The sequence below is a fragment of the Malaclemys terrapin genome, chromosome 7 (genome assembly GCF_027887155.1).
Source record: "Malaclemys terrapin pileata isolate rMalTer1 chromosome 7, rMalTer1.hap1, whole genome shotgun sequence".
Lineage (NCBI taxonomy): Eukaryota > Metazoa > Chordata > Testudines > Emydidae > Malaclemys > Malaclemys terrapin.
This window is the reverse complement of record NC_071511.1, coordinates 21,642,587-21,668,068: the sequence shown is the minus strand read 5'-3', so window position 1 is coordinate 21,668,068 and position 25,482 is coordinate 21,642,587. Positions and strand designations below refer to the sequence as shown.

Sequence of the window (25,482 nt, the reverse complement as noted above, 5' to 3'; positions counted from 1 at the left end):
GAAGCAGGTGGCTTATTACAGAACCCAGCTTTTCAAATGCTGACTTGGTGCTTTAGTTGTGCCCATAAATGATACATTTGCCAATGGGTGACTGCAAGGGTAAGCACTACAACTTGTTTGCAAGGGCAAAGGAAGGTTTTGCTGATGCATTTTAGGCACTAGTTTTTGAAAATATGGCCTGCATCATGGCTCATAGTCAGATATTCAAGGAGCCAGAAAGAGACATTAAAATCATTGTATACATTGTTTGCAGTGAATTATCCATTCACCTCTAATTAAAAGGAACTGACTTAAAAGCTTTGGAGAGGGACTACACACTGAAATGCCTGCTCTCAGCCCCCTCAAACTTTATTCGTGTTCATTCTGATCCACAATTGGCTTTGAATTTCGAGGCTTGGGTCCTCTCCCTCGACAGAGGGTATACTGGGAATTCATTAAACAGACAACCTCGTTGCACCTAAGTTCTATTTCTGTCACGGGGATTTGTTTCAGAAAGCTTTGCTCTCTTATGAGATATATTTGGATTTGGAGTACAAAGAATAGCTTCATTTAATAGAGCTCTCTGCTCTTATCAGGTCAGCCTCCTCCTGAATTGTTCTATTTAACTCCCTAGGAGCTTATTCTCTTAACGGGTCTTTTCTTTTGTCAGACATTTTTTTTTAAATGGGCACTGTACAATGATTTGGCTTATTGCAGGGAAAATTCATTCCCTTAACTAGTCTATGTGAACAAGTGGACTACACTGGATTTACAGCATGTTGCAATACATCATATTGTATAATGATAGCATTCCCTGCATCTCACCAATCACGGAAATGGGTCCATTTCAGCAATGTTTTAAATATATGCTCTCAGGTGTTTAACTACCCATGCAATGCACTTTCCCAAACAGAATGGCCACCTTGTCCATGGCTCACACTTCTCCAGTGCAGAACTGTCCCCTACAGGTATATTATTTAAGTGCTAGTCAATCATTAGCAAACCATTCCCGTGTCCTGCCAAACCTCCCCCTACAAACATGATACAAAACATTTGCTCTAGAAATGGAGGTGTCCTGAGGGCTTTGGGGTGTGCGTCATTTTGCAAGCAAGGTGCAACAGGCTGTTAAAAGTTCCCACCATGGGGGGTAGGAGGAGGGGAAGAGAACTACATTTTCTGCCTAGCATAATAAGGAAAAATACAGATGGAGAATACAGTGTACAGTTCATTTAACTAATTTTCTAACTAGCAGTCATTGCAACATTCTCGCTAGGATTAGAAGGGACAAGGAGAGAGACAGAATAATAAATCCAGACTGGCTTTTTACCAGACTGGGAACATATCATTATGGTAAGGGGTTTAAGGACATCCTCTCAAGGGAAAAAATTAAAAATAGAGGCCATTTCAGCTCACCCCTGGGAGCACAATTAATTAACATTAAATTTAACAAAAAATAAGTTTCAGCACTGCCTGAATAAAATTCCCCCACCTAGTACTGTTCTGAGCGAGCCTGTGCTATCCATGCATGAGAGCTGTTTTGAATGGCAGGATGCTACATCTAGGGATGTAATATATACACTGCCTCCTGCCACCACCTCGTTGGAGGTTGGCAATTCATCTTCTCAGCTGGCATTATTCCTCTGGGTTCCACGATATAGGCTGCCCAGCAGAGGCCGCAGGGAGCTCTTGGAAAACACAACTGGCTGTGGGTCAGCTATAGGAGTAGATGATCTAGGAGTGTTAGCATGGAGACGAATGTGGCTGCCACCCATCCTGACTTTTGTGAGACAACCCAGCTTTCACTGGGTCTAGCTCACGTTGAGCCATACTGTCTTGCAGGACATTAAGAAGTCCCAGATTTAGCTTAAGGATGATATGCCACACTTGTGTGTCATTGCAGTGCAATGCAGTCCCCAGGCAATATAACACCCATTCAGACCTATTCCATCATAGGCCCTGTGGTGGGGCGACTGCCCCACACCCAGAGAGAGAGTGGGCTGCGGCAGGCCTAGGCGCCTGCGTAGATGCGTGGCCAATCAGGAAAGGGCTTCCTGGGAGCCAATCAGAAGGCAGATTGGGGCCAGCCAATCAGGGCCCGGCTTGGCCATATAAAAGACTGCCCAGAGCAGGAGCAGTCAGTCTGTCCCAGGCCTTCAGAGGGGAAGGTCTGTCTCCAGAGCTAGGAGGCTAGCACCATGGACAGCACAGTGCAGGCCAGCTTGAGAGAGTGGGAGAAGGCCCTACTCCATAGCCTGCCAGGCGGCAGGCCTGGGAGGAGGAGGCCTAGCGTAGAGAAGGGCAGTTGGGGAAGTGGTCCAGAGGGATAGTCAGAGGAGGAAGGAGAAGGAGGACAGTGAGACTGTTGCCTGAGGGCCTCTGGACTGGGACTCAGTAGTGGGCGGGCCTGAGTCTCTTCCCCCCCCCCCTTTTTCCCCCCCTTTGTTTGCTGTGGTGCCCTACGCACAGCCATAGGCCGCAGGGAGCGGCCGGCCAGAACCACACCAGGTCCTGGACTGTGAGGATCAGGCTCGAAGGTGTGGGGCTGTTGTTTAACACCCCCCCCCCCCCCCCCCGGAAGGGGGTGTGAATGGACAAAGGGACACTGTCGGAGGACAGTGTTCCGGAAGAGGATGCTGTACGTTGAGAGCAACGCAAGTCTGCGCGCCCAATGAAGGCGAGATGACAGGCAGGATGCCACCCAAGAGGGTGCTCTACTGGCTCAAACTAATTCCCTGAGACCTCCAGGAGGAGGCGCCGCAGCGGTGAGCTACCGACCCTGTCACAGGCCCCAGTTCAGCGAATTGCTTAAGCACATACTTGTCCGCCCCTATTTGGCAAAGCGCTTAAGTACATGCTTAAATATTTTGCTGAATCATGGCCATAGTGCAGCTTAGTCCCATCGCATTGTAGCATTATCTGCCTCAAGGCATCAATGTCGCGTGGTAACAGTGTCAGCCCGACACTAGGTTATCCCATTTCAACAGTGCACCATCCCATCACAATGCATTGTGATTCCCAATGCCATCTCATTGACCAACACAAGACTGCATCTTCCCTTCTCACCACCAGCAACAAAGCGGCGGCTCCTCACTGTGACACAATCATCTCGTCGCGATAACTGGCTATAGGCTGACCAGATGTCCCGATTTTATAGGGACAGTTCTGATTTTAGGCTCCTATTTTTCTTATATAGGCTCCTATTGCCCCCCCACCCCCTGTCCCGATTTTTCACATTTGCTGTCTGGTCACCCTGACTGGCTATCCTCCTCGAACTCCAAGGGATCACTGACGATGCTTTACAACTTCTGTTGAGATCAGTGGTTTTGTTGGTGTAAAACTGTATCAGTGAGTGGTGAGTCAGCCCTAAGGGTGGAAATTACATAGAATTTCCCATTGGCTCTGATTTGGATCTCCGTGGCATGAGCTTTAAATCCTGGAGTTAATCCTCATTTACACCAGCATAACTGAGATCAGATTCCAGCCTGCAGCATTGCCACCTGGTACTGTTTCCTATGGGATGTTTCAGAGTAGCAGCCGTGTTAGTTTGTATCCGCAAAAAGAACAGGAGTACTTGTGGCACCTTAGAGACTAACAATTTGTTAGTCTCTAAGGTGCCACAAGTGCTCCTTTCCTATGGGAGTTTGCCTTGGTTCTATATTCTGAGATGAAATAACTGCTCGAGGTTCAGTCAGACACACCGAGCTATCCAATCCCCTTCAAATTTTAAAGACTGGGGATGGGAACACTGGCTTGGGGAAGATTAGGGCCAAATACAAAGGCTGGTGAAACCAGGGAATTTTCCCATCTCTTCCCCAGAAGGTGACTATAAAATATCTCCGTCTCAATGTGGGATGCTGCTTGCTTTTGTCACCCACAGGTCAGCATGTGCTACATGTCCCGTATCCCAGAGGATATGGTTGTGTTGCAACAGCCAGTTTAGTGTTTAGCTTAAGGTGTAGAAATTCATGCTTTTAGCTCTGGAGCTCCCCAGTTCAGTCCTCTGATGTGCCAGCCAAGGAGGTGGCTGTCACACTAAGAAATGGGTCCACATTTAGGAGTGCAAATCCTTATCCAGAACTTAGATCCTTCTATATCAATGTACAGTGAGTCAATATTAGCAGACTTGTTCTCCTGTATATATAGGGCCTAGTACCGCAGCTATTCCAGGCATAGATTTTCTATTTAAATCAATGGGAACTCTGTAAAGATAATGGCTACAGTCCGGAAAGCTTTGCTGCCTCAGAACTGAGCTGTAAGTGGGGTTAATTTTTTTTTTATCACCAGAACAGAGATTTGCTGCTTGCACAGCCCCCACTAATCATTTACTATGTAATTGCATTATTATTTAGAGATGGCAAAGGTGGATCTCGAGTAGGGGAGATGAAGCTGTGAGTGTCTCTGAAGAAACTAGTGTTTAGGAAGAGTTTACTGCGATACAGATACACCTCCGGGCAAGGAGAAGAGAAAACAGGAAATCTTTTATTTCAGATGGGTCTCCAGCACCTCTTTAGCTAAGAGAATTTGGAGGCATTATTAAAAATGGTAATTGTGACATGCAAAGTGAAATGGCATGTGGCAGGCAGCATTCAGGGTAGGACAGGGGAAACTTATATTAAGACTATGCATTCAGGTCTTGAGTCAAAGCCCACTGAAATCAATGGGAGTATTTCCCCTGACTTCAGCGGGCTGTGGAACAGGCTCCTGGAAGACGTGTATTCTGAGCTCACTCTAGTTTCACACGGGTGTTACTCCAGTAGCTTTAGTGGAGCTACTCCCAGTTTACAAAATCAGGCCATTGCCAGCAGGTGCCCAGACAAGCCTGAATATCTTGCTACCCCAGAAATGCCAAATAAACCTTTGTTTGCATTTGTCCTTGGGGCTTTCAGTCTTGTTTGCCTAAAACAATTCCAGATCTCCAGTCTCTCCTGGTGTCCTCGGGATGCAGCCACTATCCAGAAAATAACATGTCCTGGGAAGGCCAGAATTTCCACGGATGTCATATAACAACAGAACAAACTGCTGCAGTAGCATGACTGGGGGCTGCACTGTTTGGGACCATTGCTGTAGAACACAGTAGCAACTTTATTGTATGAGTTTTGGAACCAATAAATATCTCCCTGAATCACTGGGGGAGGGAAATGGTGAAAAATGCAAAGCACAAATACTAGCTCCAGTGCACAACAGTCACGATGAAAGTGAATGACAGCACGGAGTTGAGTTACATGCATATTGTGGGTAGACACTTTGGAAGCCTCCCCTTTTCAGCTTGCCCAATGCACCTCCCTCTGACTCACAGCAACCCCTACTATTGCAGTCCTGGTTCCTCTCCCGATCACCCTTCCCACAGCTCTGCCAATGAACCCCAGTCTTGGCCTGTGTGCGCTTCCAGCCCTGTGCGCCCACCCAAGAAGAGAGTGCCAGTTAGACTGAGCTGTGCATTGAACCTGACTGAGAAAGCCTGAGTGGTTAAACTGCTAATGGAAAAGCCACTTCATAAAGCTAAAAATAAAATCTAAAATGAGTCAAAGAAAACTAACATTAATTTCAATTTTTAAAACTTCATAACACTTATCAGGTATCAGAGGGGTAGCCGTGTTAGTCTGAATCCACAAAAACAACAAGGAGTCCGGTGGCACCTTAAAGACTAACAGATTTATTTGGGCATAAGCTTTCATGGGTAAAAAACCCACTTCTTCAGATGCATGGAGTGATCTTTCACCCATGAAAGCTTATGTCCAAATAAATCTGTTAGTCTTTAATATTTATCAGTGTCTGTATTAGATGGAAAAATAGAAGTAAACTTGACTTCCACTGACTTCTATTGGCCTTGCAAAGCAGTAACTGAAATATACAGTATTCAGGTGTATTAAACCAGTGCCTCCACTCTGCAGGGAACCAAATATTTTTCCAGGATCTTGCCTCTAGCTATGGGCAAAAGATCATTTTTCCCATTCACAGTAAGCAGAACCTGTGTGGGTGTGTCCTGCAGCAAGTTCTCTGTGGAATAGCCAGTCAAATGAATGGGACCTCAGGCACATCCCAGCTCCTATACAACCAGCCATCTGCATTTGCTGGAGCTATCTCATATGCTTCATCAACGAAGCGGTTACGTTCCCTATAAGTCACAAAGCTCCAGGAACTGCTTAAGGGAAAAGAAAATTTCCCAGTCCATTCTCCAAAGTGAAAGTTTCTAAATTGGTAACACCTGGGCCCCAAGTACATTTGGGACACGTTTGAAGTGTTGGTTGCGGCCAGAATGACGACTCTGGAAATGGCACCTTGTTATTGAACGTATCTGCTTCCTTAGGCAACTTCCTTTCTGAGTCATGTCTGCTTGGTCTACTGACAAAAATAAACCAGCCCTGCATGGGCAATACTCCAATGGCAGAAGAGGAGATCAGCTTTCAGTGCTGCCTTGACTATCATCCGCAGAATTACCACATTGGACTCCAGATCCCTTAGTCCTGGTGTTGCTGTGCGGAGCAGAACTAACACACTGGTGCGATTCTCCCATGCTGGACTGAGTCTGCAGCACTGGCAGAGAGGAGGCCCAGGTCTGGAATACAGCATTGAAACCTCAGGAAATACAGCAATGGGTTTGATCCTCAGCGGATGCAGTTTGGGGTAGCTCCATTGACTCTGATGGAGCCAGGATGATCTACACCAGTAGAGAATGTGGGGTAGGGTCAGGGATGTATGAGAACAGGGTCTGGGTAGCCCCTTACAAAGATTTCATCACCAACCTGACTAGAATGACTCCCCTAACGCTAATGGAGCTCCCCCATTCTGTCTACTGCCAAATCATCCTTGCCAGAGATGACCTATCCGACGGGCTAAATACTTGTGAAGAGCTTTTTCTTTTAGCCTTTGGAATTGACCGGATCGCACCAAGTGGCTAGTGTTTTTAAGAAGGTCCTTGACAAGGATACTAATAATACCTAGCTTTCATATACATATAGCGCTTTTCACCATAGAACCCATAGGTGCTTTACTAAGGAGATCAGTATCATGAGCCTCATTCTACAGATGGGGAAACAGGCACAGGGAGGTAAAGTGATTTGCCAAAGGTCATCCAGCAAACCAGTGACAGAGCCAGGAATTGAACACAGGTCTTCTTGTCCCAGTCCTGTGACCTATCCATTTGGTGACACTGCCTCACTCTGGTGCCTTTTTACTCCAATCCTTTACTCCAATTCAAATAAGGGGAACACTGCTATGCTGTCATTTATCATGGTCACCAATGTATCTCTTGCTAACACTTCACCCACTTATCCCAGTTACTGCTTGCTTCTTTGCAGCTAGTATTAATTCCCAAAACACTTTGGCCAATCAATTTTCAGAGTATGGGTTGTTCACGAATATCAAGCCCTTCCTAAGTATGGTGTGGGAACAGTGTGATTGGTCACCTCAGTCACATGGCATTGATGCTGCTCTCAGACTGGATGAATTAAACTTTGTAAAGATATTAGTGAATGAAGGTTGACAAAAGACTTGTTTCCATGATGAGGTTTTGGACTCACAAATCTTGGTGCTTCAAGATTCAAGTACATTTTCATGAACTCAGTGCTCCAAATACTTGTGAATAGCAAATTATCTGACCCCCACAAATCGCAGCACAGCAAAGCTAGCAAAGCGCTTAAGCACATAGTTAACTTTAAGCAAATGACTAGTCTCAGAGGACTATGCTTACAGGAGAAGCCTTTAAGCCACAACAGCTAAAATCACCCAGGAGACCTTAGGAAGAGTGTCTAATGGAGTCAGCAGGCCTGTTTTTAGAATAACATGTTATGGTGTGATTAATCGTTTAGGAAGTACGGCTCACATGCTTAAAGATAAGCATGTGCTTAAATGCTTGGCTAGACTGTACCCCAAATGTGGCCCTTTTAATCACAAACCTGATTTTCTCTTGCTTGGCCTACTGCTGCTATTGATGGACTTAGAGTACATTTTCCATTGGCAAAGCATAAACATTTCCAGCAACATGTAGCTTCATCTAAATGTGTTGTGCAGAGCAGTGCTGCCTCCCGCCTTGATCGTGGCCACAAGGTACTGTCTTAGTTTGAGTGAGAAAGCAAATGAATAGATTGCCCAGTCCCTCATCCCTTTTCAATGCAAGCACATTACACCGCTGTTCCTAGCATACAGGTATTAATCATAGACCCGAGAGGAGGTGGAATTTTGGATGAGGTCCTCTTGTTAAAATGTTGGCAGCATGTGCTTGAGTAGGCTGCTAATGATCATTTGGTATTTTAACATGTGATAACTGCCACCTAAAATATTAATCAAAACATAACACGTGATCCTAAAAATAGGGTTCCATTCCACTCTCTTCCTAAGGTTTCCTGCATGGTTTTCAGCTGCCGCAGCTTAACCTTTTCTGGCATTTCACCGATTGTAACAACTACGTTCCTAGTGAATGCAAAACTTGATGCCCTTTCCTCTTATATAAACACTCACACACAGAGAGACATACCCTGCCTCCCCTGGATGCATCCTTTAAGGGCATGAATCTCCTCGATAGTATGCAAACACATTCAGCCGCCTGAGGAGATAAGGGGAATTTATTCTAAAATATGGTTCTGAATAATCCAAACTATTTTTAGTGCTTCCAACAGTCTCCCTCCGTCTCTCCTCCTTGCTTCCCCTTTTTAAACCCTCCCGCCCCCTGCCTTGACCAAGCAAAGCTGCTAGACTCCCAAGGTTGATCTCTGGGAGGCAAAGCTGTGTGCGCCTCCCACAGGTCTGAAAACGTTTCTGACTTCATTCCGTCATTCCTATTACAGCACCAATGCTAATGGATGGAGTTCTCCTATACATATTTGATTGACCTGCCACGGCCATGCTGCTTTCATTTCTCACTTGCTCGAGTCAGAGCTGTATTCCTTTGGAATATTTTGTGCCTTCTTTAAAAGAGAGTTAATGTTTTTTTTTTAAACCCTCCTCTGTTCTGCATGTAAAGCAGCTTTTTCTATGGAAGAAAATGCTTCTAAAAATGGCATGTCCTGGACAAGCTGCCCTTCCTCAGCGATGCAATAAAATTGGGGTGCCGAGTGGGAGAGGGAAGGGGCATGTGGCTTCTGGCAAGAGATGCCACTGGAGGGGTGGGCAAACCTACCCAGGCTGAAAACTGGGGGCTTGAGAGATAGTGTTCTCTTATCCCACCTGCCTAATTTCCCTTTCAGGAACTGAGTTCCAAAGGAGGATTACAGATTTACAGGTAGTTCCGGTAATTTGCTGGCCATGTTACTCATGGGAAGGAAGTAATTCTACTGGGATCACCATTCTAATCAGACACTGGGTATTTTACTAGCTAGAGCTCTGGAATACATTAAAGATACAGTACAATCAAGTTTTATTCTGTTCATTTTTGCTCTCATCGTCTTTAGATTTTTACATTTTGGGATGAAATCAGCAAATGTTGGGGCTTGTGAGAGACTGAAATCGCTAGTTTCAGCAACACAAAGTGCACATATGTGGCGGCTGCCTGCAGAGCTTCTCCTATAGCTCTACCAATGCTCCTCTGTTCTCACTTACAGCACCTCCTGGGGTATTTCAGGCCTGACCCCTCTGAAAGGCACACACTGCTCTGCCAAATGCACTTGGCTCCTGCCCGGCAGCACCCCTTGCTAATCCTGGTCCTGATCCCTCCACCACAAACTGCTCTACCAAAGCCCTTCAGTATTAGAGTGACCAGATGTCCCAATTTTATTGGGACAGTCCCGGTATTTGGGACTTTTTCTTATATAGGCGCCTATTACTCCCCACCTTCTGTCTCGATTTTTCACTCTTTCTATCTGGTCACCCTATTCAGTATGGACCTGCAATGCTCACTGCCAGTCCAGTCCCAAGCCCCCACACTGCTCTGCCAAGCATCCACTTGTTCTTCTACTCCGGGGTCTCGGCTGAGTCGTGTTGTTTGTTGAACTTGTGCCAGAAGCTGCAGTGTTTTTATGGAGTGGGTGGGATACAAATCCCATGGGATAGGCTGAGTCCATCCAAATAACTACCAGTTGTGGCCTGTGGCACAGTCTGAAAGTGGGTCCCCAGAGACAAAAGCCTGATGCATTAAACTACCCATCTCACTAGCTTTCCTCCACTATTCCCCTCCCTTTCTATCCTCTGCTATGTGCCAATCCATCCTGCCTATACTAGCCTCTGCCTATACTGCAATGACTTTTCCCTCTCCCCACTGGCTGTTTTCAATACGATTATCTCCTCTATTTGCTGGATCTGGCTTTCAAGTGTTTGACTGATGCTTGATTCTTGTAACCAGAACATGTCTGTTGATTGGACTGTCAATGGATTTCTTGGCAGAAAGGGCACTAGACCTTGCAAATGTGAAACTGTATTTCAATCTCATTTAGGAAGAGAGAGAAAGAAGAAAGAAAAATGTCCTAAAGCCACGTTTCCCCTGCTGTCTGTGAGCACAAGCTTTAAGTAAACAAGCCTTTTACCTTTTTTTAATAAGGTCATTTGCGACATCAATTTCTTAACAGAAGGGAACATTTTGTGTTATGTATTTTAAACGGTAATTTTCTTTTTTTCCTTCATCTTCATTTAAAGGCTTCTATTCATCCTTTCTGTGTGTGTGTGGGGTGTGTGTGTGTGTGAGAGACTTGGAATCCATCCTTGTTTTCCCATTGCCTGCAGTGACACCTGGCTGCTAACAAGCGCATGCAGGCCCCATCTCAAGCCGCAGACTTCAGTGCACAAGATCACAGTTACAATCTCTCCGGAAGAATGCACTTTTGACTTTTCTAAATAACAATGCAATTACCTTCACAAGCTGGCAGCCAAAGTACGTGGTGAGAAATGGGCGCCATTAATAAGAAATTAACCGCTCTCAGAGAACAGCCAATTTATTAACCAGTGAGAAGGAGAAAGAACCAGATGCGGACTGAGTGGGGTAAGAATAGCGATGGGGGACCGCTGCACTCCATGCTAACCCAAGAGGAGGAGCCTGCGCATGGGCAGGGCAGGCATTGCCAAGCCCACTCAGAATCATTTAGAGTGATCTTTCCTCCCTGCTGCAATTTGGCTCCAAATTACTGAGGTGTGTTTCACTGTTTCTCACGTCATTTACATGACGCCAGGCAGCGAAGCAGTTCGCTGGCATTACACAATACACGCAGGACGTTTACACAGAACTGACCAGAAAGCTGGAGGATTGAAACCTACATGCTCAGTTCTTTGCTGGCCTGTAACTGGAGATGGATGGTGGCGCTAGTGGCACTGGTTGATCAGTTTTCATCAGTCGAAGCTTGGGTTTGCAAAACAAAGTCAAAAGCCAGGATGGGCCAGGTTCCATGTTACCTGAGACCTCACAGTTTGGGGGAAGGAGGGCTTGAAGCGTGAATGAATGATTGGGGGTTTGCCCTGTCTCTATCTGTAACTTGTGTCCTTACCTCACTGCCCAAATTGTGCTATTGACATCGCTGGGGCTACTCAAGGCATAAAGCACTATTCTGCATGAACCAAAGTATCTTCACAATCTGGCCCACAGAGATTTAGGTCCTGATGATCAGAGACTGCCTCTGATTTTGCACCCACATTTCGATGCCCTTGCATAATTCCAGGTACATCACCTGGCTCTTGGAAGTCTACTTTGGGGACATGGACAGGAACTGTTATTAGATATCTAAGTGCCACAAAATGTACTTGAAATCATTTTCACACACAAAACTGTGCCACAGGCAACTATTAGTGGGTACAAAATTGGAGGCTCATTTGAGAAACTTCTGAAAAACCAGGGCCTTAAGAATGGAGTTGCTGTATGTTAAATCACAGTTGAATCACAGAACTTGGAGTCACAAAGCATTTATGACAGGTTTCAGAGTAGCAGCCATGTTAGTCTGTATCAGCAAAAAGAACAAGAGTACTTGTGGCACCTTAGAGACTAACAAATTTATTAGAGCATAAGCTTTCGTGGACTGCAGCCCACTTCTTCGGATGCATCCGAAGAAGTGGGCTGCAGTCCACGAAAGCTTATGCTCTAATAAAACATTTATGAGGTTATCTTCTCTCTCTCCCCCTTGCAGGACTGCTCTGTGCAGTGGTTAATGCTCCTTCCAGTCTAGTCCTAAATGTTTCAAGGGATGCCTTCACCACGACTTTATTGCTGAACACATATTGCTGTGGCTTAACAACTGCTTAGCAGATATACACAGGGATTTGTGTTGTAGATGGTGTAACTATTAGTGAATGGCCATTAATCTAAATAAAGAGCTTTTGAATATTCATTGGCTATTTAAGGAAACTGATGCTGAATACAGGTCTGAAAGAGGAACATGGGGAAAGCTTCCCACAAAGCCAGCTTGAAAAGAGGCCCATAATTGCCTCTCTCCTTATTGCAGCCCTAAGTGCTCATCATGCCCTAACTTTGTGTATTTTTTCTACACAAAGTTAGTTTAGTCACCTACGAAATATCTCCGAGCTGGAAAAGCATTCTGGGCAGTGATGTGAACAGGGCCACACTACGGCTTGTTAATACTAAGTTGTTACGTGCCAGCAAAGTGTTTGGTGCTGTACAGGACACAAACACAAAGACAGCCCCAGCATTAAAGGTGGCTCGAGAATTCCCAGGCAGTCAGTGCTGCCACAACAGGTGGGGGAGGCAGATACAGGGCAGGTGTTCGACAAGAGAGGAGTTTGCTCTGACCGGTTTTGGCCGCAATGCTTTACAGCAGCTCAACCTTGGGTACGCGTCCCTTCCGTTAGTGGCAGCTCACTCAGGGCCTTGCATCACAGTGACAGCCTCATGGAGCAGCTTCCACCACCATTTTGGATTTCAGCCTCTAATGAGCCTTCCTTTCCCTCCTTTATTGGCTGTCCCAGCAGAGAGGCAATAGAGGAATGGTCTCAGGCAGCCCAGAAGCCAAGGTGATGAGTACAACATAGAATAGAATGGAATAGAATTATTGACCAACATATGTGGGCTAGCATATCTATCTATCATATTAATAATGTGTATTATCTGCACCATATATATTAGTACACATTCAGCACAAAGCGCTTTCAGCACCCATATTGTATCAGTTGTATAGCCGAAACTGGCTGACACCTTAACTATAACTCTGTTCACTTATGCTAAGTATCCCACAACACCTTGGATTTGCACATAAGAAACTCGTCAAAATCAAAATACATTCCATTCTATGTCTTATTACAAGCTAGGGAAGTACCTTCACGGCTCAGTACTTAGAATGCTAGTATCCAACCCATGAGGAAGGAACAGAACAATAAGTCAGGAAACTGGGACAAGCTGTTGGGTAGGATTTTAGTGATGTATAAAGAGATGCAAAACTTGTAAAATCGTCATATAAATAATACTCGCTGAAATGTGTGACTTTGGGAGCACACCTTCTGCGGCAGGCAAATAGTAACTTTGCTGAACAAGGAGGCTTCCCAGAGACTGGTATTGTATAGGGCTTTTTTCTTGTACTCTATTATTATTGGCTTACAGCTATAAACCAGACTGTATTTGGTCTCTTGAGTATATTTTATAACAGACCAAAGTGTGGTCAAGCAATAGACAATTTACCAACAGAATAGAAGACTGAACTTCCCTCTTGCCCCTTCAGGCCAATGTGGAGATTCATTGATCGGGGCAGTGTGTGGAACGATCACATTAGTGGTACTTGTGCTGCAGTTGTCTTAGGTAAGCTAAAAATGGGCCCCAAGCCAGACCTCTAGATCCAAACCCCTCATAACATCAGGAAATCTCAGAGGTGATCCACCTCTCAATCTCTAACAGGTCTGGACTTAAAAAATCTGAGTATCCCAACAACACAACCTATGTGGGCAAAGCCAAGGAGAGGAGGGAATCCAAAATGGCAGCTGCGATTTTGCAGCTCTTCTGGGCTCATTGCCCATGGCAGAGGCTATGACATGGTTAAAGGGCAACACAGTAGGGGACGCTGGGTTACAAGGTCAGAATCACATTCAAAGTCAGATGAAGAGGCTGGACTCAGAGCAACCTTCTAGCTGGCAGATGGCAGCATAAAAGGACTTGGGGTGCACTCAGGCCTTGTTTTAAAGTTTCATACTTAAGATATAATAACTATATACATTACAGAGCTGGACCCTCACATTTCCGGGCCGTATGGATTCAGAACCTTGTGACTGACCCTTTTAATGGGCCGTCCTGGAATCCCAGGTCCAAATGCCCTCACATTTCACTGTCTGCATTCAAGCTCGGCAGCTGACGCCTTTTTCCACACAAGTCAGTAGTCAGTTCCAGGTACTGCATGCTAACAAGGGGGCAATGCAAGAAACATGGTCTAGAGGACAGAGCACTGACCTAAGAGTCAGGGAGCCCTGAGTTCTAATTCTATCCCTGACACCGTCAGTGGTGATGGGCAAGTCACGTCATTTCCCTTTCACCCTAGGGCTTACCTGCCTTACAGCAGTGGTACAGCCACATGACAAAACTAGGGTCAACGTGACGGGGAGAGTGAGTGCATTAGCGCTGCAGCTGCGTGAAAGGCAGCCTCAATGGGATAGTAAGAAGTGGCGAAGGAGACTTACTCCCCCGACACATCCCAGTGGTCTCCTCTCTGCTTCATAGGGAGGTTGCAAGGATTAATTAGTTAATGTTTGTGACGTGCTGTGTAGATGGAGAGAGCTGTGTAAGTGCTAAGTGTTATTATTATTACAGACAGTCGCTGTTAAGGCAATGGATATGCTCTTAAGTGTCATTTCATATTTAATTAACGTGCAATAATTGTCTTCCTAAACCTGGAGGTAAATTTTTATTACAGACACTTCCTTTAAAGAGACATTGCAGACATTCAGAGAGCTAGAGACTGACAGACCTCCAAACATCCTCATTAAGGGCTAGATCAGGGCTGGCTGGGGGGACAGGTGCATAAGGGAGGGGGAGAGAGTGCAAAAGACTGATACTTACACACACACACACACACACACAGAGCCATCATGCCACTGTTCAAGGGCCACATGCCCCGTGGCTGGGGAGTGCAAGCAATGATCACTAGCTTCTCCAAAAGGGGCAGAGAAGTGTGAGATGGAGACATGGCTTCTTCCATAGTCTTGCACCAGCCAGCTCAGAGCTCGCCCCCTGTCCCAGGGTGGTGGAGCTGCCACATTGCCATGCATCCCTGAAAGCCACCATCAAGAATTTGCACGGAGTCAGCCAGCACAGTCTCTCCATGCCCCTTTCCAGCACAGGCAGTGGGTTAAAGCTACAGCCTATTCCCTGAGCTGGGGACGCCGTTGAAGGGTTTATTTTTTGTCAATTTTACAAACACCTGCCTTTCTATTTCGGAGAAATCCAAAACCGAAACAACCGGACAGCAAAGCGCAGTGTTGTGAGCTCCTCCTGACGGTCTGCAGTGACCGGCTCACCAGCTGGCACTGATCCCAGAACGAGGCTGGCCTGGCACACACAGTCAATGGCACTGGGGCAAACAGGGAAGCAATCAAAAGGAGGCTCCGGTAGCGTCTGGTCCTTTAGGATCAGAAATACACAAATCCCAGCCAGCTCCCACTGATTCTTGACAACGCAGCGGAGGACCAAAGAAGAGGGGGAAGAAATGGTATGTGGATACACAGATAGCAGGGCCACAGGAAACATCTGGGTCACCCAGACTGACCTCCCCCTGGCCCCGAATTAGAGTCTGTTTTAGGCTCATGAAAACACATGCAGTTGCATGGGGCCCATGAGGCAGCTGAGGGGAGCTGCCTTTGCCACTGCCCACCCCAGTGCCCACATCCTGGAGATGAATGCAGGACATCAGGCTCCAGGGCTGCCATTTTTCACAAGGTTGTCAAGTACACAACGAAGCCAGTCTTCCCCATCTGGGATGAATAAATACAAGGCACATGAGTCCACCCGCCCCTGGACGGTGGCTGCATCTGACATGCTCCTGTCCTGATTCATCGTGGGGGAGAGGGAATAGATTCACTTTTGTGTGCTGCATCCTTTGCTGTTGGCAAAGTTGGGTGCTTGCCCCTCCTTTCTGCCCCTCCTTCAGACCCTCTCCCCCTTGCACAAACACACTCTTCCATCCCCCGTGACAACCATAATATGATAATTTGAGCATTCCTCACCGGTCTCTCATCAGCACTAAGTGCTCTGAAGGTCACGGGCAATAAAGCTCTCTGACACTCTCTGCCAAGAAGCACGCACTGCTCCAGTGTTGGTCTGATTATCACCAGCCTGCCTCCCCTTCTCCCCCTGCCCCCTGAGGCTGCTAAACTGACGAGGTCTGGGAGCCCTCTCCTGCTCCCTCCCCTCCTCTCCTTTTCTTCCTCCGCTCTCATTTATTTCAATTTGCTATGCTTTCCTCCCTGGTTTTCAGCACGAAGCGGGAAAGGAGAAAGGAATGATTATGTCTGTCGAGTGCAAAATGAAATCCTTGGATGGGGCGGGTGGAAGAGGTGTGTTGGCCGGAAGGGGAAGAGAGGTGCAGAAGGGAGATGGGGCCATGTGGAAATGGGTAGCTCTGGTACTGGGGATGGGGGCGGATGTGATACAGGAGATTTGCCAACCCAGGGTTTGAGTTTCAGGTGGTGCCTTGTGTTTAGATTTCAAAACTATTGGACAGGGTATAAAATATATTGCAAAGATTACAGGAAATTGGCCGGTTTTTATGATGATTTAAATCTGGGACATAACACCTGATATTTTAAACACAGCAGATTTCAATAAATCTCCAAGTGCTGTAAGCGCCTCATGGCAGATCCTGCATATGAGCCAGCTGTTGTAGCTTGATGAATGCTAATAATCATGTGGAATTAGGGACAGCATTCTCCAGGAGAGGTGCCTAGGTTGCACCCACCCACAGTGGGCAGCTGTGAACACGAAGGAGCATCTGGACACTCAGCACAGCTATATCTGAAAGTGTGTTAGATTCCATTTGCACGTGTGTCTACAAAGTTTTACAGACATCACTTTCCCAGCACTGCATCCTTGACGGTGAGTGCCTGCTCCCTGATCAGCCCAGTGCATCAGTGCTTGGTTCTTTCAGGATTCTTCTTTGTTCCTGGATCCCCTAATGGCCTCTATAGCCAGAAACACCTTTCACCATCTTCTGCCAGATGGGAAACTGTGCCACTTCTGGTTGGATGTTGACCTAGCCATAGTGGTGCTCACCTTCATCGCCTTTAGCCTCTGCTACTGCAAAGCCCTGTACCTATACAGGGTGCCATGCAAAACTTTCTGATGGCCTACATGTGCCACCAGTCTTCTAAGCAACGCAGTCTGCACATTATCCTATGTGTTTTGCACTGTGCACTGGCTCTTTATTCCCTTCCAGATCCTCTTTAAGTTATTGATTGTGCCCTACCAGTACCTCACTGGAGAGGGTCCAGGTTATCTCAGATGCTGTCTCTTTCTCCTGCCATGACAAATGTGATTATCAAGCACTGTGGAGTCACGAGTGCCAAGAAAATAACTTGCAGGAGTGGGAAACCGGGCCGTCTCAGTGGCTGGCCCATAATGACTGTGGAACCCCCTTCCACCAGACATCAGATTGACATGTGATCTTATTACCATCTGGGTGCTTCCCTCCAGGCCATCCTGTCCTGTATGCATACTGAGCAGATCCACAAAGTCTCTACTATCTTGTTTAACTCCCTCTCTAAGACCCACTTCTTCCATGATGCCTAGAAGAAACTTCCTGACGAAGTCATCCATGTATAGATTCGTTTATTTAGCCCTCATGCTCATTTGTGTGGAAGAAGGGGGATGAAAAAAAGAGTGAGAGAGGGACCGAATGAGGGAGGGGATAAGGACAGTGGAAGTGAACCTGGGAACTGCTGTATGAAGAGAGGACAGAAAGGGGAAGAGGGAACTTTTGTTTGTTTGTTGATAACACTAAAAACAACCAAAAAAACCCCACAACAAATTTATGCCTGTCACCCCCTGATCTCTTTGCTTGTATGTTGCACATAGGCGCTGACTTCCTGGGTGCTCTGGAGCTGGAGCACCCATGGGGAAAAAATGGTGGGTGCTGAGCACCCACCGGCAGGCCCCCATCAGCTCCTTCTCCCCGAGCCTCCTGCCCACTGGTGGACCCCGCAGATCAGCACCCCCCCTTCCCTCCCTGTGCTGCCCGTCCACGATGACCAGCGGTTCCGCGGCATGCAGGAGGCTCTGGGGGGAAAGGAGGAGGAGCAAGGACACGGAGTGCTCGGTGGAGGTGGTGGGACTGGGTGGGAAGAGGCGGGGCATAGGTGGAGTGGGGACGGGGTCTGGGGCAGAGCCGGGTGTTGAGCACCCCCAGGCACTTTCAAAAGTTGGGGCCTGTGATGTTGCATCCCTTCCCCCAAGTCTTCATCAGTTTTTGTATCCTCTTCAGGACAGAGACTGTGTCTACCTCTGTGTCCTGGAAAGCACCATGTGCATTTTGGGTACTGCCATAATCTAAATAAGTTCTGAGTGAAGTATCAAACCCACCTTTCCAACAATAGCTTTCTCAGTCAATACTCACTCCTTGCTACAGGAAGCCCTATAAAAAGTTAAGGAATGAGAAGAAAAGGAAGGCAGGAGTCCACACGAATAAAAATATTCCGGATACTCCAGGAGCTTCAGTAATAGCCCAGACTATTACAGTCCGTGATGGTGTCACTACAGTGCTCTGGGCCACGACTACAGAACACCAGAGTGTATTTTTAATCATTGCACTTATGCCTGTTTAAGGAAAAGGTAAGAGGGTGAATTCCGTTGCTATGGAAATCAGGCCATCTCCATGGGAATTCACTGAGTAGCATATACTATCGGCCAACTAATCACACTGAGCAGCCCTTCTTGGACCAAGGTATTTAACAACGTTTGAGCTTAGGGCAGGACGCAGCTGCTGCGAAACATCCCTAGCATCAGTGAAGCTGGCAAAAAGTTGGGCTCTCAGTGGAGTTGCTAGGAGTGAACGTTGGTGGGTGTTTGCTTGGAATTTCTCGCTTTCTTTACATTGGGGGGGGGGGGGGGGGAGCGTACCTTTTCCCCTCAGCAACGGCTCCCTTTCCATTTTTGCCAGCATGGAATAAAAAGCGCCAGCTAAATGTGTACCCAGAAGAAAACAGCCACCTTAACATAAACTGCTGCCCGTTTCATGGACGCAGCAAGAACTGATGCCAATGCCATGCACATCCAAGTCTCACACATTCTCCTCTTGCTGCAGTAATTGGTTTGCTAATTAACACTTGTGATTTCAGCTGGATTAGAAAGGCGTGCGTCAAGGGGAACCGTGTCACCTGACTCTTACTGTAGCTCTTGGACACATTGGCTGGCTCAAAACCTGGTAATGGGCTTTGCATAAGAACCTAGATTATGAGTGCTCAGCCCAAGGTTGCGTTCACCCTCCTTTTCTTTATGGCTAGATAAGAGAGAGGTGAGGATCCTGAAAATTTATTCCACTGTAACATGGGGTCACAGTATGGAAAGGGTTAAGAGAGAGAGAGAGCACGAGCACGTGTGTGTCACAGGGCATTTTGTTGTGCAGCTCTTATTATCCGCTACTTTATCAGACATTTAATCACTGACATTTGGTGGTGGACAGTTTTGTCACCATGAGCAAATAGTGCTTGATGCTGGATCATTGAAGTCAATGGAAGCTTTGCCATTCACTTCAGTGGGGGCAAGGGCAGGTTGCTATATTGTGATTCCCTGGGTTTATTATGTCTAATTCCTCACTTGTACTCCATACACATAAACCATGCAGGCCCCGGGCCTGCACCAGGAAGAAAAATCTCTGGCCTAGAGTGCCAGATGTGCCGTGGTGAGCATTTCTCCGAGAAGATGATGTGATACGGTACCAACATATGAATGTGTAGAGAACGTCGCTCAGCATCGGGGAAGTTAATGGGGCTTTATTTGAATGCTGAAGGCTATAGTCCAGCTGGCTAAGTAAGACAGTTCTGTCTGTGTGCATATTTGGTGTACTCTATGCTGGATAGCGCTGCTTGACATTGATGGAAAGCTCTTTGATATAGTTTCCTCTTTCAATTCATTTAGATTGCTAAAGCCCCCGTTATGCTGCCTGAGTTAATTTGCAATCATTTAAAGTAAGGGGTAAGTGAAGGTCACAGGCTACACTAAATTAGAGGGGAGCCTCTGTAGTCCTCAACATGCCTTGACCTTTTCAGTGTTTTCTGATTACACTGACCAGCCAGGCTCTTTACAGCATTGTTAACCTGTGAGAAACAAGTGGAGTGGCCAAATCCAATAGTAATGCAGAGAATTTTAAAAGGTTAAAGTAGTGGAGGATATTATTGGCATAAAGCAGTGATAGAATCCGGGGAGCAGGTGGTTTTGGTCTCAGGCAAGAACTTTCTGTTCTCCAAGGTTTATATTAAAAGCAAATTCAGGTAAATACAAAGCAGCCCAATAAACAAACACACCTGGATAGCCATAAGTCCAAACAGTCCCGATGCAAGGTCAGCTCTGAGCATCACTCGAGAGAATTCAGTCTAATTCCAGAATGGATCTATCCTATATCAAACTCTTAAATACAAAACAAAACCTGAACCGAACCGAAGTACGTACTCACTCGTTGTTGGAGCTTAACTCCTGGTACACTGAAGAGGCCATCTTTTCCCAGCATTTTGTATGTTACGGTGACATATTTAATATGTATCATATGACATCTGGGCCCAAACCTGCCCCACACTTTAGAAGTGTTCAAATTTCAAATCCCGATCCAGAGCTAAGTTTTGCAAATAGCCATTCTCCATAAAACAGTGTGGACCAAAGAAATCATAACACAAAAATTGCCATACTGAACCACACCACTGTCCTTCCGGTTCAGGATTGTGTATAACAGTGGCTAGTACCAAATTCACCCCCTCCGGCCCTTCCCCTTCTCCCCCAGTGAACAATTATAGAATAACCTACCTCTAAGGAAAGTTTCCTTCTAAACCAGTTGGCTTAAACAGGCTGTTTAAAAAATCCTTCGGCCCACTGTTTGTTGTGGATAATGCCTCTTTAAACCAAAGACCTGAATAAAAAGTGAGAAGGAAAGCTCTCTTTGTTCAAAATTGAACTTCCTCAACGCTTAGACCAAGGGTTGAGAGAGAATTCCTGATCCAGATCTCTGGTCCTCCAAGGAGATCTCCAGCAAAACTAGGGAAGATAAGACTTGATACTCCTGATATTTCTAAGGTGAAAAACAAGCAGGAGAAAAAAATATGCTATGGTCCTGTGTGGAATACTCAGGTTTTCTTCATCCATAAAGCAGTAGAAAAGACCGTAAACCCAATTTTCTTTTGTAGGTAGGGGTGACCATATGTCCTGTTTTGGCTGGGACAGTCCCTTTTTTAAGCCCTGTCCCGTCCGTCTCAACTTTTTTTTTTTTTTTTGCAAAAGTGGGCATTTGTCCCATTTGCTCTTGCCAATTTGATCAGTTGGCAAGAGCAAACGGGACAAATGCCAACTTTTGTCAAAAAAGTGGGGTGCAGTGTGGAGGAACGTGGGGGGGGGGGCAGTGAGAGGAGATGCCAGCCCTGTACTGGGGATGGGGAAAGGCAGCATTCCAGGATGCAGGGGGCTGACAAGGTTCCAGCGACTCAGGGGGAGGGGGGGGGTGGAGGAGGAGGAGGCGGTGTCCCGTTTTCGCTTTGGGAAATATGGTCACCCTGTTTGTAGGCCACCTTTAAGGCTGTGCTTAAGGCCCTGTTTAGTTTAAGCGTGGGGGTGAAAGGGCTGGTTTTACACATCCTGACAGCGCTGATACAGGATATGCATTCAGCAGCCTGCTGCAATCAGAGTTGCCGTTGAGCACTTTGAAGGCCCGCCCCTTTTCCCCATTAATTGAATGTAAGCCCTTTGGTACTTCTCACTCTTTCATCTCTCTTGGAATGAGATGTAAGGCTATTAAGGGAAAGAGACCAGGCAAGCACAATACTAGCAATAATCTATGTCAGGCTGCAGGGATGATATGCAAGAGACTAGGGATGAGATAGAGAGTGTTTTTTTTAACTCTTAGATCAAACGCCGAAGAGTGGCTATTAATATTTGTCAAAAGGCAAATATGGAGCTTTAAGAGTGACAGGCAGATTGTGAAAAAGCCTGGAAAAGTTATATAAAAAAGCTCATTTGCACCAAAATGCCACAATATATCGATAGCAACTGCTACATACTTAACTGCGGGATACAGCAATCTCCTTTAAATAAGTGCCTGTTATTGCTTTCAGCGTGCAATGGAAGTGTGCAATATTAGTACAGGATTCAAAGTGCTGGTATGCTAAAAAACACACCGGCTGTCTGAGAGCTGCCAGCTAATATTAAACTAAAATAAGAAAAACTCAAAATAAAAAGATCAGAGGATAATTATTTCAATGCAGATTTGTACCCGCAGCAATTACTGCTTGGATTTGCTATGACTTGTAGGTGAAATTGTTCAATCTGTGCTAAAAAATGCAGACTCAAATGTTAACATTTAAAACATTAGTGTTAAACTTCATTAAAAACCCTGACAGTCGTTCTGTATCTTTTTTTTTTTCAGGAAGGAGTCTGCAGTAATGCTGCGATAATCATACTTAGCACTTATATAGCATGTTACATATTTAAAAGCAAGTTATAAAATTAGCTAATTAATGCACACAGCACCGCTGTGAAGTACTGCAGTTGAGCATGTTGCACTATCCCTGTCTGACCGAGGCAGAGGTATTGAGGTCATTTTATTTTTTCAAACATGTTAGGGATTTAAAAACATATTTAGGCACCTAAATACATGCCTGGTTATCAGTGGTTCTGAGCAACTGCACGGGTCAACATTTTTCATCAAAACATTTTTTGGTGAAAAATGGCTTTTGGATTCTGGTTGAAATTTTCCATTTTGTTGATAAAAAACTGGAAATGGAAAAGAATTTAGTAACTTTTTTTTTGGTTTCGGATAAAAATGTTCAGTTTTCATTTTACCAAAACTTTTATTGACAATGTTTTTCAAAAGCCTGTTTTATTTTATTTTATTTCATTTGTTTGTCAAAAACAAACAAATGAAAACAAAGCCAGAAGAGTTGCGCAGGAAATGTTGAAAAATGCACTAACATTTTTTAATACAAGAGGCTTTTTTTTTTTTTTTTTTGACCAGCTCACAGAACAACACTAGAAATCAAAAGGAGTTGCAGGTTCTCAATACCTCTACAAATCAGGCCACTAATACTGGTATATAAAATAAGCTCCCCCACATCTTCCTTCCTCATTTGTTTGGGTCCAGGAGAGCTGCCCCATCTGTTTCAGTTTAATCACAGCCTAACTAACAGTCAGTGACAGAGTTGGGATCAGTTCCTGCCTTCCAGCCCTAAAACAAGTCTACCCTAGCAAGGCTAGTTAGGTAGCCTGAAAAGTACTGGACAAGCTATCTGGGAATAGCTAGAGTGCTGTGAATTTTGGTGGGCTCCTGTGTCTTATTCAAGCTGCCTACTTGTTCAAGTCTGCTATCAAAGGATGTATTTTAAGCCTGAAAACCACATTTCCCTGTTTCTTCGGTATACATCAGACACATATGGGCTCCCTTGTGCTGGATGGCTGTCATTCCCCCAGTGCCGAGCGAGGTTGTACAAGCTCTGCATTCGGCCTTGAACGGGGTTATTCTGAGCTGGGATCAATAAATAGCCCTGTAGCAGCTCGGTTTTCTCACTCATATCCTTCCTGCAGACATTCGAAACGGAACACCCCAAGCCACCTCTGAAGAAGAGCTGAGTCTTTGCCCAACATTGTTGAGAATTCTAACAGAAGGCCCAAGATATGGGGACAAGGGTGAAATCCAGGCCCCATTCAAATCAATGGCAAAACTCCCATTGACACGGCCAGGGTTTAACCTTTACAGCTTATTTCACTATTCTGTTTGTTTATATGATACTCCCCTAACACTCCAGCCCACACAAAATTGTTCTCTACCTGTGGGCAACGTACAGGGAGATGCACCTACACACGGAAAGGATTCAGGGCTTTCATTAGACTTCCTTGTAAACAGCTGGGCTATATTCAAAGCATCTTACCAGCCAGTTCCACTGTCTATATTCAAAGATATTGATATAAGATATTAAAAAAAACAGCCCGATGCTGACTTGATTGCTGTGAAAACTAGCCATCATGCTATGAAACTAGGCATGATTTTAAACATTATGATCCAACTGATAATATTTTAGCTCTATTTCTATTTCGTGTCATTCCATATAATTTTTTCTGGTACAAAGCTGGGTCAGTTTTGCATATGTCCAATCTATTTTACATAACATGTGCACTATATTTGGACACATCGATAGGAAACATATGCTTGCTTTCATTTGGGCATGGCATAGTGTTATTAAAATGGAAATGCAGGGCTTGGGATCCGTCTGCAACATATGTTTAAAAATGAAAGATAATTCCTTACTTGTAACTACCAGAAGAACTCCGAGCTTTTGACTCCAAGTATAATTACCATGAGACCTTAACAGCTTAATTCACTAGGAAATTACATGGTTATTTTTTGTTCTATAAAAGGTAAAGAGGTAACATTTAATTTACCGGGTACTGCATAATCCTATAATTACTCGGTAATTTCCATGTCGTCACACAATAAAAGCAGGGGCCTTTCCGTGGCCCAGATATGACATGATGAAAAGTCTAACTCTATTCAGTATTGTCAGGAAAATCAGGGGATTTCTTTTCCTTCCCTAGAATCTGAGTTTAGTGCCTAGGAAAATGAAGGATCAAACAGGGCTGACCTCAGGGAGAACAACAAAGTTTTACAAGTGCACCTCACTCCTGACCGGCTGCACTACCCGCTGTTCCCGTCCTGATTCCACACCGAGCTCTTCCAGTGCATCTCACTTCTGACCCGCAGCAACTCTTACACTCCAAGTGTCCTAGCAGGTTTATGATGACCCCTATATTTCACCCGTGGGATCTGACCAATATATCTTACCAAACATGCAGCAGAGATATGGCGAATATATGCATTTTCTTCACCTGGAATTAATCACACAGAGATCCTCAGCACCACTCAGGATTAAGACCTTAGTAGGAAATTCATTCCAGCGCAGAGGGTCAACATGAGACCTTATGCTCCACTGAAGTCCCATGGAGTGAACTGTGCAAAGCAAATAAAGTTAGGAAAGGAGCACACATTTACAGGACTAAAAGTTGCACCTGCAGTTTATTTATTTTATCCTAGCCAGTGCAAACTAACTAACTAACTAAACGAGGCTATTAATCTTCAAGTTTCAGGGTATCAAGTGAGCAGCAGCTGGTGTCCCCATAGCACGGGGCAGTATTGCGCAACTGGCTGTGTACATTATGGTGGATCCCCGCCTTCCTCTGAAGAACTGACAGGGTCTCTCTCCAATCTCTATCTTGCTCTTACCTGGCCTTCACAATGTTGCTATAGGACAGTACCTGCTAAGAGATGGTATTACAGAATGGTAAAGGATTTCTAGGGTGCACAATTCACACAAATCAGAACACTGATTAAATGATGTATTTATTCTGTCCACATACTATAGACATCTACTAAAATTGCTCTTGACACAATAGCCCATAACAGCTGTGGTCTAATACTT

At 45.4% G+C, this 25,482-nt stretch overlaps 1 long non-coding RNA gene across 1 annotated transcript in view; it reads right to left on the bottom strand.

Moving 5' to 3' along the window:
* Positions 1 to 25,083, bottom strand: part of LOC128840765 (uncharacterized) — a 38,079-nt gene extending 12,996 nt beyond the window's left edge. Inside the window, exon 1 of the long non-coding RNA XR_008445706.1 lies at positions 24,849 to 25,083. This is a non-coding gene — a long non-coding RNA (uncharacterized LOC128840765). The remainder of the gene's footprint in view (positions 1 to 24,848) is intronic.
* Positions 25,084 to 25,482: the final 399 nt, after the last annotated feature.